A 12,817-nucleotide genomic window follows, 5' to 3' on the forward strand; every position below is an offset into this window, starting at 1 on the left:
CACCAGTTTAATAAGGACACCAAACTTGACCAATATGTTCTCCTTTATGAATTCACACACTATTTTAGAAGTAGCTTTCTTAGTATCTTTAGCTTCTACCCACTTGGTGAAGTAGTCAGTTACAACGATCACATATTGGTGACTAGCATTAGATGTAGGACTAATCGGACCAATGAAGTTGAGACCCCATTGTTGAAAAGGTCCTTTGATGATAATAGGTCTCAATGGTAGAGTAGCTAGTTGAGGGCATCCAGAGAACATCCTGCACTTCTCAGATTTTGCTACCCAGGCATATGCATCTTTAAACATCCCAGGCCAGTAATAACACTACCCTAGTATTTTAAAAGCTATGACTAAAGATGAGAAATGTCCTCCACAAGCTTCATCATGAAATGTTCTCAATAGCTTTTCCTATTGTTGTGTGTCTATGCACCTAAGGAAAGTGCCATCAATGGCTTTTTTGAATAGCTTACCATCCCAAATCACATACTTAGCTACTTTCAGTTTGAGATCTCTTCTTTGTCTTGTGTTTAGGCCCTCTAGACATTCACCATATGTCAACAGATAAGAAATATTTTAAAACCATGAATCATAGAGGCCTACAACTAACACCAACTGCTTCTCTCCCAATTCTTCTAATTCTTGAGTTATCTTATTTTCTACAATCACCTTGCATAGAGAATTTCTCCTTACTAGCTTGGTAGGTTTTATTTCTATAGCATACTCCTGTATTTTTTCCACCCATGCTCCTCTAACATTATAGCCCACATCCTATTGTGTCAATACACTCTTCACTGCGACATTAGGGACAAAGACTATAGAATGTGAATGCAAGATATATATTAAAAAAAAAGGGGCTTTAACCACCACAAAAGCATGCTTTTCAATCTGTGAATATTTTTGTTCATGATTCTTCAAAGGTATGTGTATGAAAGCTATTTAGGTTTGTATCCCTTCATCATTTTCTTGCATAAGTATCACCAAGAGAGTATGTTTGGAAGCATAACAATAAATAATGAAATCTCATTTATAATTTGTATGACATAAAACTAGCACATTGGCAATAGTAATGTTTATATCTTGAAAGGCTCACTTTCCCACCTCATTCCATTTGAAATTTGAATTTCCTTTCATCATATCCACTATATGCCTAGTTGTTTCCACGAAATTAGGCACACATCTTCTAAGAAAATTCACTTGTCCAAAGAAATATTTAACTCCTATATTATTTGAAGGCAAGCTCAATCTTTGAATGGCTTCTACTCATTCAAGGTCAATTCTAATGCCCTCTTGGGACACTATATGACCTACGAGTTTCCCTTTTGTTACATAGAAAACTAACTTCTTGGGATTGAGAGAGATCCCATGCATTCAAAATCTCCATAAAACCTTTCTCAAATCTTCCATATGATCTTTTCCCTTTCTCGAGAATAGGATGAGGTCATCCAAGTATATGACTATGATTCAGTCCTTCAGATTGGTGAATGTCTTGCTCATACATATTTGGAATGTAGCACTAGCGTTGATAAGTCCAAAGGGAATTCTACGATACACAAATGTTCCCTAAGGAGAGGTGAACACCATCTTATGTTGATCTTTCTCCTCTACTTTGACCTGGTTATAACTTCAGAAACCGTCAAGCATAGACATCATTTCAAATCTTGTCACTATTTGCAATAGATAATCCATGTTAGGAAGAGAAAAGTTATCTTTAAGAGATGCTTGGTTCAGGTTTAAAAAATCAACACAAATTCTTATTTCTCGACTCTTCTTTTTGACAGGTACTATATTGGCTATCTAGGTGGAATGATGAATGGGATAAATGATTCTCGCTTTTAACATCTTATCTACCTCCCAAAAGATGGCATCTGCAACTTTAGGATTGTAGTTCCTCTATTTTTTTTTGGAAAGGGACTACATCAGGCTTTAGTGTAATTTGGTGTTTTACCTTCCCATCTCTATAACTTTTCAAGTCTTCATAACTCTAGGCAAAAATATCTCTATATTCCATGAATAAATTTTGTGTGGCTTCCTTTTCTTTAGGTGAATGACACTTCCCAATATTAATCATTCTGGGGTTATGGATATCTCCAATGTTTATTCCCTCATACTCACCCATAGTATGTCTTTTTTTCTGCTCTCTTTTTCTTTATGTAAGCATCATATCTATTAAATAGTTTTTCCAAAGCCACAAAATATGGAGGAATAATGTTACCTTTCAACTAAACTTCTCCATTTTGATCTTGTTTCTCATTTTTACCAAAGCTTTCATGATCACTTCCACTTCATTCATGCTCAAAACTAGACCTATCATTTTCAATGAACATCTACAAACTCTTATCATCATTGAAGACTTGCCATGATTCCACATTATCTGGAATAGTAGATTGATACACAATTTTGATCTAATACTTTTTGTCTTTGAAATCTGGGTGGGGAAGTAATAGGGAGGCAGAGACTACTAGGGAATCATCTTTGGCATTCATCTATCTCAGAACTGCTTCAATAGAGAGGGCATCAAGGCTTTCTATCTTGTCCCAAACCCTATTCCTATAATTCTTCAACTTGTGATTTTTCATAGAATATTGTCCTTTCACCTATTTCACAATAAGCTCTGTGTCACCTTGAGCTTTTAGGATATTTATCCCTCTTTGTTTTGCTATTATTATCCCCAATAGTAAGGCCTCATATTCTATAGTGTTATTCATATTCCCAAATTCCAATTTGAAAGTCATAGGTTCAGGTTCTCCTTCTAGGGATATCAATACTACACCTATTCTAGATCCTAAAGAAGCACAACTTCCATCAAATTCAAGTGCCCATATGCTTGACGCATCTTCACTTTCATTAGAAACTTTCTTGCTTTGATTCTCAACTATCTATTCATCCAAGCTTTCTTCAGTAAACAACATATAGTTGCCGAATTCTAGTTCTTGATATAAAATCTAAGCTTTAGGATCATTTGACTTCAAGACTGTGAACTTCACCTTTTCTTCATGTTCTAATTTGATTTTCTTATTCCCAATAGGTATCACTACTTGGGATCAATCTAGCTTTATTTTTCCTCCTAAATCTTGGCAAAAACTTCTACTTAAAAGAAGTGCATAGCTTGCTACAATATCAACTACTAGAATAGTCAATAGGAGCTTCTTTTCTAGGTGTGAAGCTAAGACTACCTGAGCATCTTTAATCTACCCAAGTAAGGGAACTTGTTTAGTATCCATAGAGTAGCATCTTTCATGTACTTTAGTGAGATTGAGATCCAAGCTTTTGGCTACAGAATAAGGCATAACATTATCTAATGCACCTGAATCTATTATACAACTACTGACTTTACATCCGTTAATATACAATGAGATATAAAAAGGCTTTGGATTTTGTCCTAGGGATGTTGCTAAGACTATAGAATCTTCTTGGTTAAAAAAACTAGATGTCAAAGTTTCATCTTCTTTCTCAACCATTATATTACAATTTACATCTAATGTGTTTCCTTTACATCGGTCTACCAGTCTTTTTAACCTAGATGGATGTGACTTTAAATAATTAATAGTGGATATTTTAATTTTTGATTCTTCACAAAATTGAATGAAATCAAAGGATGTCTTCTCCTTAGCCATTTATGAAGTAGATGCTCCTTGATTAGTATGTACATTATTCATTGAAGAACTAGAGTTATTTTTGTGAGTGTGACTAGAGGATTGATTCTTCAACTTTTGGCCTCGGGTAACTACTGTGTATGACATTCCATCGATGATTGCGTAAAATTCACCTTTTGATTTAGAATTTGACTCGTATTCTAAAAATAAATTTCCAAAGTCACCATTTGAATAGGAATCAGGCTCAAAACTAGGAGTTGCAATGTTCAACTCATTAGCAGATAACAACTGCATCGTGTTGGCAGTCTCCAAAAAACTCTCATAATCATGACCTATGGTCAAATGAAAGACACACATATTTCCTTTTTTTTGCACTGCATCAATTTGCAACCTAGGTTCCGATCATGTAAGCTATGAAAATCTACTTTTTCTATTTCTCCCCAGTGAATTGTGATAATTTTGCTGAAAGGGACTATTGAATCTAGGTAACTATTTCTTCATTGCTACCAGCTCATTTGACAATTTCTATATCATCTCCTCAAATGATGTGGTATTACTAGAACTTCCCTTAGTTTGGAGTTCTCATTTCCAGTTTCCTGCGGAAATCAAATCATCCTCACACTCAATCACCTTCTTTTTGTGTTAGCTAGATCCATGGGATGTGCTCTACTTAAATCATAATTGACATCTAGAGGCATCATAGTAATAAAGAAGGTTTTCAAATTACCAGGCATAGGTCTATCAGCAACTAGAATTCTATTGATAATCTTATTGAACTTGGCAACAAAATCCCTCATGCTCATAGTGGGTTGTTTTTTAATTGCAGTCAACTATGTTAGTAGGGAATGTTCATCTTCCATGGTCTTGAATCTTGTCTCAAAGGTTGTTCTCAATGTATCCCAATCAATTACTGAGCCATCAGCTAGATGATAAAACCAGTCCACTGCATTATCTATGATTGTCTCTACAGATAACCTTACAACAACGTCTTAATGTCCCACCCCTAAGATATGAGTGGCTGCGAAGAAAGATTTAATGTGTTCATCTGTAGTGACTTGCCCATTGCCTAAAAATTTAAGAAAATTCTTCCTTGACCCAGCTGGGACTAGATGGTAAGTGTTTAATGCTAATGGACCTGTTTCTTCCACCCTTGAGGCACCCATGATTTCCCTTGCAGTATATGGCACCAAATTAACTACTAGAGGGCGAGTAACTCTATGGAGTGCTAACACCTGACAAGTGGAATGTGAAGTGTCAGTGTCCTAATTTCTAATAGGGGAAGGTAGCCTATTCTAGCTTTTATTTTCACTTTTACACTTTGGAACATCTAAGATAGGAAAATTGAGCTCGATAAGCTTATCAAAGATAGGGTCTTGCCAACCCTGTTCCTTGGTACTTCTAAGAAACCTTAATTATTCCAAGATGTTGGGTCTAGTTTAACTTTGAGCTTCTTGTCTCAATTGTCTTTCTACACTTAGGATATCTCTCCTTTGAATAGCTCCCTCTAAGGCTTTAGCTCTTCTTTCTTCTTCTTCTAACACTTGGCTAGCATTCCTTTAATGTTTAGTGTTCCTTCTATGTCTCCAAATGAATGTGTCATGTTTATAGTAGTTGAAGAGAAAGGATTCTTTGAATCCTTAGAGATGAGTCTAGAAGAAGCCTGGCCCTTATCCATCTCTAAAGTCTTCTTAGTCTCTTCATCTGATTCAGTGGACTCATTGCTACTACTTTTTCCATACCCTAGGTCTACTATCTATATAGGGGAACCACCTAGCTTCAAAAGTGAAGCACTTGCTGATGGCACAGGGCTATGATGAGGAGATGGGATTTGAGTGCTATGTAAAGAAGGAACAGGGGTAGTGTGAAGAGATGGAAGGGGGGTAGTATGTGGGGAAGGTACTGGAGTAGGGGCATTATCTTTTGGTTCTTTCACTTTCATCCGTTCAGTAACAAATTGGGTTCCTATAACTGGCACGAAACCATCGTGACATGTTTGGGCTATAGGAACATTCTTGTCTGGGTGTTGGTCACCTCTGCCTGCAGGTTGAGCTGGTCCTTGGGTGGAAGCTATCGTCACTCCCACTCTAACACTTTGAGATGAAGTAGGTGTTGCATCTATTAAAGAAGCTTGAGTGGTTACACCCTTACTCTGTTTCTTTCTTGTTTTCCACTCAACCCATTTCCCAGTTCTCTTGTTATCCTAGCCATCATGATATCAAGATTCTCTTCCACATCCACATTTGGATCAAAACTGATATGAATTCCCCTTAATTTAGTCAAATATGTATTGCTCTACATATTTTGACCATCATTATCCAATCCTTCTACATTGAGATCAATGCCATATGTCTTTATTTGTTCCACCATGAGTCTGGAAAAAGCATGATCATGACTTTCTAACTCATCCTTGCAATCTACCCTATAATCCTCTAGAGTGGTGACATGCTTTATCACACTCCCGATTTGAAGCACCTCTCTTGCATATCCATTTGGGTCAAACATGGGTCTCACAACCTCATATTCCTCCAATTTGTACTTATTCTCGAATGCCTTTAGCATGTTTTTGGCATCAAACCAAGAATCACAACGGTAAGCCTTGAACTTCATGCAAAACTCATACCCCTTCTTCCTTAAACTAGCACTCAACACATTCACTTGGATAGCTTGTCTCATGATCCTTACGAGCATGATCATGTCGCTTGGGTATCTAGCAGCTTCAGAGGAAATATGTTGAAAGTTGCAAGATACAAACATGAGAAGGATGTGAATTGAATAATGTAGCTACCAAATTGATTGATGGACGCCATCACTTTTGGACTAAACCTGGCCTTCAAGCATCCTTGTAGCTCCCTAAAAATCCTCATTGTAAAAGAGTCATTAACCTTGACATACTCTGCATAGCTATTCTATAACTACGAGCATGGATAAAATTCATAACTTTTTACATCATCAATAAAATCCTCTATTCTAGGAAGGCTCAGCCACAATTGTAGAGAAGCCAACATATAAATCTGGAAAGAAGACATGTAGAAGGTATTGTAGAGCACTAAGAGCTCTAGACAGATGTTTACTTACCTCATACACCCAATCAATATAATGTGTTTTTGAATAGATAAATTTGCACTAAAAATAAATATTGTTCTATAAAATTGAGTACTTCTACCTCACCTTTCAACTGATGCAAAATAACCAAAATGACAATGATTTTGGGATTGAGATCAGTGCCAAAAAGGGTTTTAGGAACATTACTCTTAGCTCCCCATGGCTTTTTGAACTAGGACCTCATAATTTCCTTCTATCACACCATCTTCTTCAAGGAGAATTTGAACATGGCTCCTCCTATGGTCAATTTGAAAAATTCTTCCCACTCTAGAATCTTGAGGCAATTGACTATAGTTTACTAGTCAATTGAGATCAAAACTGTATGATTAGACAACAAAAAATTTTTAGTGTCTAGATTGTAATGGTTAATACATTCAACTATTAGCTCAGGGGCTTGAATTGCTACTCGAAACTTGGCTAATTCCACTAGCCTTCTTCCTCAGAGTTTCTTTGTCTTGGGTGGATTGGCTTCGTCCTCAACCTTAATTGGAAATCTTGCATGTCAAAGAATTGGAGTGAGGTATTTGTAACATTATGCAACTTTGACTTAATCCTATTCAATCCATCGAATCCAACGAATCTTGTTGCCATCTTATATGAGATAGAGATGAATTGAAAATCTTAAAACTAAAAATAAAATAGAAATTAGAGCTTTGCAAATTTGAGAATTATGAAATCACTATTCAATTTAACATCATAACAGTTCAAATAAGAAAGTGGTAATTTGAAAATCTTTTATGTTCATCTCTATACAAAATCCCAATCCACCCGTTAATCTTCAAGATTTGTGCCACACGAGTGAATTAAAATATAAATACATTAGGTTAGTAAATGTGGGGATTTCTAATAGATTTTTTCATATCTTTTCACTACTCCCATTAGCCCAATGGTAACTTTCCTTTATTATAGACTTACTTTCTCATTTTTCACCAAGTTGTAGAAAATTAAGAATGGAGTACTCCATGGGGAAAAAATTTCTTCACTAGATTTTGTCCAAGATACCTTCCCAAATGTGATTAAATAACTTCCATTATCCTTTTCAAGCATCTTCCCATTGATCCATGAGCCCAACACGCTTGCAGGAGTGATCTTTCACTAGATGTGAAAAATCACTTTCCAAGGTTGAAAACCCACTAAGGAGAAGGCAACTTCTATTTTTTTGCCTATGCTTTTATTTTCTCTTTACTCTTTAATAAACATGCTTTTAGGTGTTATAAAATCCAAAAAAGAGCTATGAAACTAAAAAACGAACTCACTTGATTTTATTTTTCACAAGTGCCTTTCTCAGAAAATTGACTTCCTAGGTCAAAAATCTATTGCAGAGAAGTTACTTTAGAGTTTTCTACCATATGCTATTCTAATCATTATGTTGAATTCTAGGTGACTCCCAAGGTAGAATACTACAATGTAAGAAAAATCTATCCATAAAAGAACTCATTTCTTCCTTGCTTTAGATTGTATACCTTGTTTGTTGACCTCTGTCGAAAATCACCTTCATAGTTCAAAACTCGGCCATGGAGAAGCCAATGCTAGGTTTTTTGAAGATTTTATTTTCTTTATGTGTGAACTATAATGAGTTGCAAGAAATTTCATTCTTGAAAATGACTTTGTGAAGATCATGTTATGACCCTAGAATCTCCATCGGAAAGGGATCTTAGAGTACCCATAAAACTCACGACAACAAGGGAAACCCACCCAATTATGTAATGTGAGAGAAGAAGGAAGACGAAAACTCGATGGAGAGACTTTTCACTTGGGGAAAAGAAATAGACTCAGACATACCTAAACTTAATTGAGACACAAGATCATTTTCGACTTTGCATATTGGGTACAAGATGAAAAGTGGGGTAACACATAGATACATCAAATGAGGAGAAGTCTCCAAGATAAGAGGAAGAATGATAATGGTAGCACTATATCAACAAGCATCCAACATCTATTAGTCTAAGAGGGACCCAAATGGTAAGAATAAACTATCTCTTGGTAGTCACCTAATCAAGCTCCCACTCCCATGGTGCAGGAGAAATAATGTATGATCCACACCCAGATAATCAAATCATAAAATAACCCTAGGCAAGGAATCCTAATAGCTAAAACTACTTCAAGGGCAACACAAACTACTCAAGAAGAAGAGATAATCAAAATCAAAAGGACACTCATTCCAATACTAACATCTCATACCAAGTCAACATATATATACCAAGACCAAAAATATACAACCACCTCAAAATCAATGTCAAATGTCACAAGTGCAGTGACCAACGAATAGAAATTGTCATCAATAAAAGTACCAATCACTACCTCCAACAATAAAAACATCACTAATGAATAACTGATTATTCATTAATAAATTTTAACTATCAGCAATAAATGAGATCCAATCAAAGAGTAACAACTCACAATAAATACACCATAAAAGTAATATCCAAAAAGTACACCACTAGAGGAAAATATTTAAAAAATCATGAAGGAGACTTAGGCTACATATATGGAGTGTCATCACATGAGTCAACACTAAAGTTACCCTGGCAGTCTCTCAAGACCCTGGCCCCCTAGTGACTCTATGCAGAACCAGAATGCCCTCCCATGAAGATGAGGAAACTAGAAGTACCTCTCAAGGTATCATCTCCATCTCATCCTTAGCCTATACAAGCACTCAAGGCATGGACGATGAAAAATCTCTAAGTTATCTTTTTAATGTATCTCAAAGAAAAGGGTTGGGCAAGATATTTTAATTACTATGTTATCACTCATTACACAACTTACAATGAGTTACCCTAGAAACGACTTTGGGCCCCAACCCCCATTGCAAGTCACTCCCATGAACATGCACCTAAACTACCTTCCCAAAAATCACAAACCATAATAGTGTCCCATACCACAAGAGTAATATTGATCAAATTTGATTCCTTAACAGGCAACCCAAAAAATAACATTGGTTCTCAAGACCCAAGTTCTCATAAATGCTCTATAGTATAAAGCCCATAAAATGTAAATCTCAATTCAAATCATAAATTTCATCATAACATCCAGTTAAATAATCATAAAAGAAATATAAAAAATGTCTCTAATTCACATTCTAACTTGGCCAACTAAACAACCCACAAAGAAAAATCATCATGAAAATAAACATCACAAGACTATAAATAGAATATTAGAAAATACATAATTTTCAGCCACATGATTTAATTCCACCAATTTCTCTTGCTTAGTTTGGGTCATAAGGATGTGTTTAGAAATAAAACAAGAATATATGAGTTAATATAAATTTTTATGCTAATATACTTATTTAAAACAATAAGTGTTTAAATATCCAATCTTTTTGTGCATATAAAATATCATGTTATTAATTTAAATAATTTTAAATCATAAATGGTTTAATTAATAACATAAATGTATATAATTAGATTAAATACTAACATCAATTTCATTTCTAAAATATTAATTTGACTTCTATTTAAGTCCAATATTAATATTTACTTTTCCTTTAATTCATAATGCAAATAGAGATAAAATTATAAATTTAATATAATTATTTAAAATTTCTCTCATAAAGTCAAATAGTTATTAACTAAATGATTACAAAATGAACTCTACAACAACTTCTCTTAAAATATAATAAAATTATAAATATTTATTTATTAACTTCCCTCTTGCATTAATAATTATAAATATCATTTATATGCAACTAAGAGTTTAATTAGACTTAAAGAATCAATAATGATAACATCCACTTAAACTAAATGAAAAATATTTATTTAATTTTTTAAATTAATTAATACTAAATTTTATTTTTTTCAAAAATAAATAAATCTGAAAATTAAATTATATTTTAATAAAATAAAAATAAGCATGCAATTGGTATTTTCGCATGTCTTTGATCTCTCAAATCAAGCAAGCATACTATACTTAGTTTTCTATTTTTAGCATATTTGTTTTCACATGCATGTAACCATACTAAGCTTTCTATTTTTAGCATATTTGTTTTCACATGCATGTATACATTTAGTTACAACATGATTTCCTCTCAATTAATCTTTTGCTTTATAAATAAATATTGTAATTAAATTATTTTAGGTGTAATAAGAATATTCATCTATATTTAGAACATTCATGATAATCGCATAGTTCTAATAACAAATTTAAAGTTGAAACCCTAACTGTTCAATTTATTATTTTCTTCTAATTTTTAGTAATCAAAATTTTGTTATATTAGAAAGGGGTTTATAAGAATATAATCACAATAATTTTCTACAGGTTTTCTATAATTTTCCTCTGTAAAGTTTTCTTGATTAATAAGTTTTCCTTTTTAAAATCTTTAACATAATCCTTTATTCAATAATCAATATAGTAATTTAATAAGCAATATACAAACACCTAGGAAGACCCAAAGTAGATAGATCTTCTAATAAAATTCTATAGCGGATTTTCAAACTCTACCTCAAAACCACAGCTAAAATTTGAGAAAATCTATGAATGCATGCAAATCCAAACCCTTTGAAACTTTCAACAATTCTTTTGATCCAATTCTAAATTTTCACTCCCAAAACCACAGCTAAAATATGAGACAATCTATGAATGCATGTAAATCCCAAACCCTCTGAAACTCTGAACAATTCTTTTGATTCAATTCTGAATTTTGATCCCCAAAACTTGTGTCATTGCAAAATGAGCTCTAGATCTCTAATAAAGAGTTCTCTCCTAAATTGGGCCTCTGATTGTGTAATCATGAGAGTGAAATCATTGACCAATTATTGTTTATTAGTTTATTACCTTTTACCTTCTCATGCACAACACTTTTAAATATTTAATTACCAAATATCTTAATTTAAATAATTAGCTTTCTCTCTTTAATTAATTTTCAAAGCGCTTTTAATAATATATTTATTAATTTAATTAATAACATTATTCAGACTTTATTATTAAAAAAAATCCTAAATAAATATCATTAAATTAAATAAATATAACTATGCCACAATTAAAACTATAGCTTTATCTTTAAATTTTATTCTTTTATATTCTATTTTCCTCCAATTTATTAATTAGTACAAGCGCTAATGAAAGCATAGTTTATTATTTAAATTAATAATAATCAAAGCTCATTATTTAAATGTAACTCTAATTTAATTATTATTAAATAAATAATTATAATAAAGCAATATTAAATTTTTAATATTTTGATATTTTAATTCTCTTTTGTCCAACTTCTAAAATTAGACTTTTAAATTAAATCTTTTAAACTAGAGTACATATTTAATTAATTAATAATTAATTAAATATCATCATATTCTGATTTCTCCTTAACCAATTTTCTAAATTTAGAGTTCTAAATTTAGATTAATGTTTTTAAATTAGAGCACATATTTAATTAGATTTTTAATCAATTAAATATTCTCATACTTTAATATTTTCTTTTTATTCAAATAATATTTAATAATTCTCAATATTATATGATTAACCAAAATATTATTATTAAAACTTTTACCAAATAAATCACATAGCGAAATCCAAGTAAAAGCAACATTACCAAAATAGACCAAAACTCAAAATCAAACAACATAGACAAAAATAAACTCATGAGTTTTAAAAATGGTGGAAAGTCAGTTATGAGTCCTCCTTGCAAGACAAATATCTAGGCTATAGCTGGGATTGAACCTAAACATTATCTCCACATTCTTACAATTGAGCTATTGTGATAGGGCACGCTTATACTGGCAATTCATGTTGGGTGATGCGACGCACTCCCCTGCCCACAGGTGGTTAATTATGTGGTGTTCCATGTTCACTAACAGTCATGGCTTTTGGTGCAATGGCAAATGGGCTCTTCAATTGGTATCAGAGCCTGGTTTTGGCCTGATCATGGGTTCAAATCTCCCCGGTGCCTTCCTGACCCGCGTAAGCACCTAGTATGCATGTCGAGGGGGAGATTGTTAGGTGATGCGACGCGCTCCCCTGCCCATAGGTGGTTAATTATGTGGTGTTCCATGTTCACTAACAGTCATGGCTTTTGTTTGCCGTTGCACCAAAAGCCATGAATGTTAGCGAACATGGAACACCACATAATTAACCACCTGTAGGCAGGGGAGTGCATTGCATCACCCAACAATCTCCCCCTCGAT

This window comes from Cupressus sempervirens, chromosome 3 (assembly GCF_028749045.1).
Source record: "Cupressus sempervirens isolate cs-2001-9-10 chromosome 3, ASM2874904v1, whole genome shotgun sequence".
In the NCBI taxonomy this organism is placed as follows: Eukaryota; Viridiplantae; Streptophyta; class Pinopsida; order Cupressales; family Cupressaceae; genus Cupressus; species Cupressus sempervirens.